At 48.7% G+C, this 8,595-nt stretch overlaps 1 non-coding gene across 1 annotated transcript; it reads left to right on the plus strand.

The window, feature by feature from the left end:
• The first annotated feature begins 4,054 nt into the window (after window positions 1–4,054).
• Window positions 4,055–4,127, plus strand: TRNAR-CCU (transfer RNA arginine (anticodon CCU)). The gene has a single exon. It is a non-coding gene; the product is annotated as a tRNA-Arg (tRNA).
• Window positions 4,128–8,595: the final 4,468 nt, after the last annotated feature.

The raw sequence follows: 8,595 nt of genomic DNA on the forward strand, positions 1-8,595 counted from the left end.
AAAGCCTTACACTAAACTGCTGCTCTACTTACCTGTGATTCCAAATTTTCTTGACGCTGGGCAATCAAAACCAAATACAGGGTTCTTCCCCGGCAGCCCAGTGGTTAAGACTCCACGCTTCCACTGCAGGGGGCATAGGTTCAATCCCTCATTGGGGAACTAAGATCCTGCATGCCTTATGGTGCGGCCAGAAGAAAAAAACAGAAACAAATACGGAAATAAATTAGATGTGGGGCTGATACAAGACAGCACCTGTTATCCCTAACTCCTGATTTCAAATGTTTACATCTGTCAAAGCAACTTCCTTGTTTTTCCTAACTGGCTTTATGAATACATATATTATCTTATTTAGCCTATCTTTGGTCACAAGTGATAGAAAACCCAACTGGCTGGAGCACAAATGGCTCTTGCAACAAAAATCTCCAGAGGTGGTGCTACTTTCAGGCACAGCGTGACTCAGGGGCTCTCGTGATGTCACCAGGGTTCAAGTATTCGCCATCTCTCAGCTCTGCCTTTCAGGGTATTGGCTTCATTCTTAGACTCCAAGGGTGAACTCTGACAGCTCTAGGCTTACCCAACCCCCATCTCAGGCTCAAATCTAGGAGAAAAAGGACCTTCTTTCCCTCTATAGTTTGCATGGAAATCATAAGCCTGACTGGCTCACATTGGTCACAGTCTGGTCCTTGAACCTTTCCCTGTGGCCAGGGGATGTCTTTGGCATTGAGTAAATGCCACCTCCGGTGGGGGTGGGGAGCTGAGAGAGGGGGAAGGACAATCCCCCTGAAGGAAGGTCAGGATGTTATCACCAAAAGGAAAAAGGATGAAGGATGGCCAGAAGGCTGCAAACATCCCTGAGTACAAACGTCACGCTTTGAATGCTACTAAAACATTCTTGTTCCTGTTTTACACGTATTGGGTTTCCACCTAAGATTCCATTTGTAAATGAATTACATACCTAAAAACTGTTTGAGGATCATTTAAAATAGCTTCCTAGGGTCTGTCACAGGCGTGGGTATGAATTCACCAGCTGGGAGGGCATGCAAGGGTTTGCCATTTCTCTCGATGGGATAATGATAATTATAAGGCTAAAGCTACTATTTACTGTATGCTTGCTCTGTATATACTATTTTTTAATTGAAGTATAGTTGATTTACAATATTGTGTTAGTTTCAGGTATACAGCATAGGTATTCAGTTGTGGGGTTTTTTTTTTTGCAGATTATCTGTATATACTATTAATATCCACTATTGCTGGAGGAAATTGATGCCCAAAGAGATTAAGTAATTTCCCTAATGTCACTCAGCTGGTAGAAGGAAGATTGAGAACAAGAACCAGATCGGCTTGACTCCAAAGCCAGTGTTTTCTTGTTTAAAAATTTTGTATTACATTTTTATACTTACAGACATCTTAGTTGGTTATTGTAAAAAAAAACTCAAACCATGGAGAAGGTTATAAAGGAGACAATTAAATTACCCCCCTGGAGCTGAACATTTTAAAAGAGTTAAAACTTTTAAAAAATACAAGTCCTACTGCACATAGTAAAAAGTAAATTAAACTAGCACGAAAGTGGATGAAATGAAAATCAAAAACTGACCCCATCCCCGGTTCTTTGGTCTCACTTCCCAGAGAACCGCTGTGAGTAGATATTTGTGTGACTCTTCCTACATACTTTTCATGCACATCAAGTACATATATGCCTACTTTCATGTAAATGAGAGCACACTATAAATTGTCCTATAACTTGCTTTTCCACTCAGTAATATCTCATATACTTTCTTCTCTATTGGTCCACACAGGATGATCTCATTCTTTTTCTTAGCTGCCTAGTATTCCACTCAAAAGGCTGTATTATAACATACGTGTATCCAGTCCCTTGTTGAAGGACATTTAGACTGTTTCCAGTTTTATGCTTTTTTTAAGGTTGCAATGAGCATTCCTGTACTTTTCTCTTTGCCCATTAAGCACAGACTTGGCTTCCATGCTGTTACCACCTGCTTCACAGCCCTCGGCTGCGTGGCCACGCTCCCCCCGCCAAGTTTGCCTTCCCCACCGACCTCGGCTTTGGGAACCTCCACGGGGCCAGCCTTGACCACTTAGGGGACGTGAAGGGGCCTCCCCTCCTCGTATCCCAGCCAGTCTCCGCTCTGTCTCCTCTGAAGGCCCCAGCTCGGAGCTCTCAGCGTCTCTCTGTGATGAGATAATTTACATTTTCTGTTCTTTTTCTTTTTCAGCAAAAAGGGGGCACTTAAAGTGAAATATCTCTTGCCACACTGTTAATAAGGATTCATAAAAGTGAACTGTTCACCTTGTCTGTCGGCAGGCAGTTATGACAAATCAATAGTGCACAGAGGAACCCTGCTTCTCATGTCTGACGCTGCCTCTTCAGTGGCGCAGGAGGGCGGGAGCACCCTGCCCTCCTCAAACACCCCACTGGGAGCCTGGTGCGTTTGCAAACATGGGGCCCCTGGGCCCAGGTGACAGCCCAGATCAAAAGTCAATGCAGACAGCTGTCATTTGGGGTAGAAAAAGCTGCCTGGCCCTACACCCTGACTGCTTTCTTCCCCAGTACCGCCAGGAGAGCATGGGTCATAGGCCACTTCTTCTAGGAAACCTTTCCAGACTGACGCGTTCACTTATTCACTCAACAAACACATACGGAGGCCCCTACTATGTGGCAGGTCCATGCTGGGCACACAGAGGTGACGCACCATGGTCCCTGCTTTCTACAGTGGAGAAGCAAGACAGATAAACAAAGAAGGGTGAGGGGTACTTCTGCAGGGGGCACTCGGGGATGGTTGGGGCCCAGAGGGGACCCCTGACCCAGTCTAAGGGGTGGGGTGCTCAGAGAGGCTCCCTAGAGGATCTCTGTCTCCGTTCAGAGTCCAGGGAGCATGGGGGTGAGCCAGATGGAGGACAGGAGGAAGGCCATGCCAAGCAGAAGGAACAGCCCCGTGGCAAAGGCCCAGAGACAAGGGGAGGGAAGGCAGGTGGGTCTGGGGCATCAGAGGTTTGGTCTGACTGGAGCACATGGTCAGAGAGGAGATGAGATGGGAAGGTGGGCAGCAGCTGGCCATGGAGGGCCTTGCAGACCCCACTGAGGAATGGGACCTACCAGGGGCTGACACCTCTGGATGGTGGTATTTGAGGGTGAGTTTTAATTTGTCTTTGAAATTACCTCTTTCTTAATTTTTCTATCATGAACATGTGTTACCTTTGTAATAACTTAAAAATAACAATAAAAATTACAGCAGAAGGGAAAAAAGGGAGAAAGAGAAGAAGTAGCAATAGCAGTGATCATGGCAGCAACAGTAATAGTAATATTGGTAATAGTGGTAATAGTAGCAGTACTGGTAGTGATAGCAGCAATAGTGGTGGTAGTTATAATAAGAGTAGTGATAGTGGAAGTAATAGTAGTAATAGTATTAATAGTACTAGGAATAGTAGTAATAGTGGTGGTGGCAATAGTAACAGTGGTAATAGTACTGATAATATCAGTAATGGTGGTAGTAAGAGTAGTAGCAGTATTGGTGGCAGTAAAAGCAACAGTAGCAATAGTGGTGAAAATAACAGTAATAGTATAGTAACAGTGGTGGTGGCAATAATAGTAATAGTGACAATAGTGTAATATTACTAGTAATAGTGATAGTAATAGTAGTGGCAGTAATAGTAATAGTAGTAATTGGTCTGGGGTGACAGGCCTCTCACACTTTTCCAACACTGAGAAACTTAACTGTCTCTCTTCCCAGCTCTTAGAATCCTCAACAGTCAGAATTTTCCTCTATCTTTTGTTTTCTCCATCTACTCATCAACCACCCACCACCCACCCACCCATCCATCCATCCACCCATCTCTCCCTCATCTATCCATCCATCCGTTCTCCGATTTTTTTTTTTTGGCCTCGCCACACGGCTTGCAGGATCTTAATTCCCCAACCAGGGATCAAACCCTGGGCCACGACAGTGAAAGTGCCGAGTCCTAATCACTGGACAGCCAGGGAATTCCCCATTCTCCTATTTTTATTTTTTGTTGTAAAAAGTTTCCTTGATTTGGGACTTCCCTAGTGGTCCAGTGGTTAAGACTCTGCACTCCTAATGCAAGGGGCCCAGGTTCGATCCCTGGTCAGGGAACTAGATCCTGCACGCCTCAACTAAAAGATCCCACATGCAGCAACTAAAGACCCCGCCTGCTGCAACTAAGACCCAGTGTAGCCAAATAAATAAATAAATAAATAAAAATTAAAAGGAAAAGTTTCCTTGATTAAAGTTCACCAAATGTTAATTTCTGGGTAGAGGAATCTTGAGTGTTTTTTTCCCCCTCTAATCTTTGCACTTTTCCATAGTGTTTGAATTTTTACACCACACATCCATCATATGTGTTTGCATAAAAATGATATATTCATAAAAATAAACAAGCATACCAAAATAGAAAACACACCCAAGAGTTCACGTTCCTTTCGCTGGTGGAAGTCAGCCACCATGAAAGAAGCCTGACTACTCTGAGACCGCCATGCTGTGAGGAAGCCCAAGCTAGCTAAGTGGAGAGGCTGTATAGAAAGGAGGGAGATATCAAAGAAGCTCCAGCTGTCCCAGCCATTGAGCCCAGGCATCAGATATGCGAGTGAGCGAGCCATGTTGGACATTTCAGTCCCAGCACATGCAACTTGGAGAAGAACCAAGGAGCCCATTTGGCAGCCAGAACTGCCACCCCAGACATATTTCTAGTCTTTCAAACCACTCCAAATTAGGACCCAGTCATTGGTGAGCAAACACAAGCTATCCCTTCTGGGCTCTGCCTTGGTCAACATACCAAAACAGTTATTTTTTAAACATACACACACACAGTTAAGACCTGGATTTGAATTCCAGCTCTGACACGGTTTGGGTATGACCATGGGCAAGTCCCTTTACTTTTATGGTCTCAGTTTCTCTATCAGTGGAACAGGAGCTGGATGGCAGTAGGTGATCACACTGCTGGTTTCTCCCAGATCTCTTACTCGTCATGTCAGGAAGGCAGCATCATGGGGTGATACTAACTTGGGCTTTGCAGTCAGAGTCCCAAGTTCAAGCCTTGGCTCTGGCATTTATGAGCATGTGACCTTGATTCTCCATGCAATGCTTAGCTTTTTAAAAAAATTTTCTGTTTGGCGTTTCTATCTTGATGAAAAATATGTGATGTTGAGGGACTTCCCTGGTGGCCCAGTGGTTAAGAATCTGCCTGCCGATGCAGGGGACACGGGTTCGAGCCCTGGTCCCGGAAGATCCCACATGCCGCAGAGCAACTAAGCCCATGCACCACAACTACTGAGCCTGCACTCTAGAGCCCGCGAGCCACAACTACTGAGCCCATGTGCCGCAACTACTGAAGCCCGTGCACCCAGAGCCCGTGCTCTGCCACAAGAGAAGGCACCGCAATGAGAAGTCCTCTCACCGCAACGAAGAGAAGCCCCCGCTCGCCACAACTAGAGAAAGCCCGCGCACGGCAACGAAGACCCAATACAGCCAAAAATAAATTAAAAAAAAAAAAAAAAATGTGACGTTGGGTGTCACTGCCAACAGAACTGTGGCTAATGCTACCCAATTATATTGCTGGTACTTTTGACGGTTCAAACATGTTTCGACAATTTTAAAATAAAGGTTCCCTCTGCGAAGTTGTTGGGGGGATGCAATTGCCCCCCTCCCATACCTTGAGCCTGGATTCGCAAACTAAGTGTGCTGGGGTTGAGGAGACCTCTTAGGCGGCCTGTGCCCCAACCAAACAGGCTAGGATGAAGATCTTGGCAGGGGTGTCCCCCTGCAGCCCGTGAGTGTGCGGGTGCACACACACACACACACACACACACACACACACACACAGAGCCCTGCACAGACCCGGCCTGATTAGAGTCAAAAGGGCGAAAAGAGCCAGATTAAATATGTGTTGATTATGCGAGCTCGTGCTCCTGTTTATTTCTCATAAATAAGACATGAGACCTGTTTTCCACCCTCAACACACACACACACACACACACACACACACACACTCTTCCAGGGGGTGATATTTATTGTATGCAAATCAGAAACTGAACTGGGAGGAGAAATAATCACCTGTTTATCAGAGGGTGAGTGAAACAGGCAGAAAATAATCACCCTGGGTAACAGTGTCACATCAGTTTTAAAGGAGATGACATAGACTCGTTCTGGATTTGCTGTGCCTTGGACAAGTTAAGGGCTGGATCTGGGACCCACTGCCCCTTACCTGCTCAGGTCAGCCGGGCCCCCACTGCTCCGCCCAGTGGTCTTTGCTGGGTAATTGGTGGAGGGTAGCACGGCATTCATGAAACAGCAGGAGGAAGACAGCAGTTACCTGCAGCCTGCGTGAGCTTGGGCAGCTGTTTGCAGGAAAGGCAGCACAGCAGGCAGACCAAGTTCAAGTGTGGGATCTGCTGCTCCTCGCTGTGTGACCTTGAGCAAGCTGCTACACTTCACTGGGCCCCCATTTCTTCATCTGTGAAATGAAGATGATCCTCATTCCAGTCTCGTGGGTGCTGGGGGCATGAGAGGACTCGGGTGTGTCTGGAGCAAGGCACCTGGAGTCACCTTAGACCCTTCTTTCACCCTCGCCCCCAGTTTCTGCTTCATAATATTTCTTGCGTGTGAACACGGCCCGACACTCTGTGAGTGTCCAGCCAATGCTAAGGGCTCACCATCTCTCCCACACTGACCACCTGGCGGGCTTCCCTCCTTCCCCTCTAACCCGTTCCTCACCCTCCAGGGCAGAGAGAGGGCTCTTTCTCATGTCAAAATCCCATCGTCGCATCGCTCCCCTGCTCAACAGCCTGTTGTGGCTCCTGGGTGCCCTCAACACGAGAAATCCATGCTCCTCCCTATGCCCCACGAGGACCCCTGGTCCCGGCCCAGCTGACCTCAGCAACCTGGTGGCCTCCTCCTTCATCACGCTCCAGCCTCTCGGATCTTTTTTCAGATCCTTAACCATGTTGAGCTGGCTCCTGCCCCAGGGCCTTTGCCCTTGTTGTGCCCTTTGCCTGGAATCTTCTGCCCCGGCTCCTTTTCCATGAGGCCACTTAAATGTCACCTCCCCAGGGAAACTGCTCAGTGAAATTAGGTCCCCTGCCAGCTATTCGCCTGCTCTGAAAACCTCGTCAGTTTCCTTCGTGACACCGCTTACAATTTGTCATGGTGCTATTTAGGTGGGTTTACTGGAATGTGGCAATCTCACCAACTGACTGTGAGCTTTGGAGAACAGGGACTGGGCCCGGTTTGCTCGTCATGGTGGCCCTGTGAGCTGATGTACAAGTAGCCGCTTCAGATGGGCCGAATGGCCACTGTGGACGTGACCATGGAGGCACTGGGCGGGGGGTGGCCAGGCCGGAGGGGTGCTCTGGGCTGGCGACCATGCTTCGTGTCCCCCTCCCCCCTCCCTGCCAACTCCAGGGCCCCCCAAGGGATGTTTTCCTGCCTCTCCCTAATGGCCTGACATACAGGGTCCTGGTGATAAACCTCCCTCTGACAAAAGATGCAAAACTAACATCTGGTGGTTAATTAATAAAGAGCAGCGGTGTCTGGCTGGGGCATGCAGTGTGCTGATGCTGGCATTTTCTCCCGCCCCAAGAGATGCTGACACCGTGAGTGAAAACGGGGGGGAAAAAAGATCGATTTGGAGCGGGCCCTGCTGACAAGGCTCCTGAGGGGCAGGACACCCCCCTCGTCCCCTCTTTAGGGGGCTGATGCTTGGTCTTCCACTGAAGGGGAGTGGGTGGTGGGAGGGGGGAAATCATTTATTGAGTACCTATTATGTGCCAGCCCCTAATCTCATTCTTTCCTCCCAGAAGCCCTGAGAGGTCAATGTCTCTGTTCCCATTTACATACAAGGAAACCGAGGTGCAACTGCTTGTCTCAGAGCCTAGGCCCCTACTCCCGCTCTAGGAAGCAGGGGTGTTGGGGAGTCACTGGGAGCCCTTGACACAAGTGCAGACTCCAGGGCCCCAGCATCCAGGCTCTGCCGGTCCAGGCGGGGCCCAGGAGACTGTGTTTGTAACAAGCACCCCATGGAACTCTGGAGCAGGTAGAATGGGCAGCTCACCTTGGAAAACACAGGTATTGCGAATACTATCGTTTACTGAGTACCGACCATATGCCAGGCCCCAGGTTAATCCCAGTAACACTATAAGCAGGAAAGAGTGATGTCTCCATTTGACAGACACGGCCCAGAGAGCGGAAGGGTCTTGATCAAGGCCACACGGCCATGCAGGCAGGCTCCAACCCAGATCCTCTGACTGCCCCTGGCCCCAGGGCTTCCCAGCTGCCTCCGCTTGGCCTCTTGGGAAGACAAAGGACCCAGCTGCCCAGCTGCAGCAATCACCAGCCAGGACTGGGCCACTGAAATATTAATTGAGCTAATGTTTCAGTTACTACTTGGGAAACCTTGGAAGGCCTGGCCCCCAACCTCTACTGAATGCGAACGCCAGGGTGACCTTAAGCAAGCGGGTGGGGGGCCCCACCTGGTTCCCCAGGCTTCTGGGGACAGGCAAGTGGCTGCTGGAAGTCTTATTTGAAGGGATGGGGGGAGTGGCAGCTGGGCTGCTCTCTGCGTTGACCA

This window comes from Eschrichtius robustus, chromosome 14 (genome assembly GCF_028021215.1).
Source record: "Eschrichtius robustus isolate mEscRob2 chromosome 14, mEscRob2.pri, whole genome shotgun sequence".
NCBI classification, from domain to species: Eukaryota; Metazoa; Chordata; class Mammalia; order Artiodactyla; family Eschrichtiidae; genus Eschrichtius; species Eschrichtius robustus.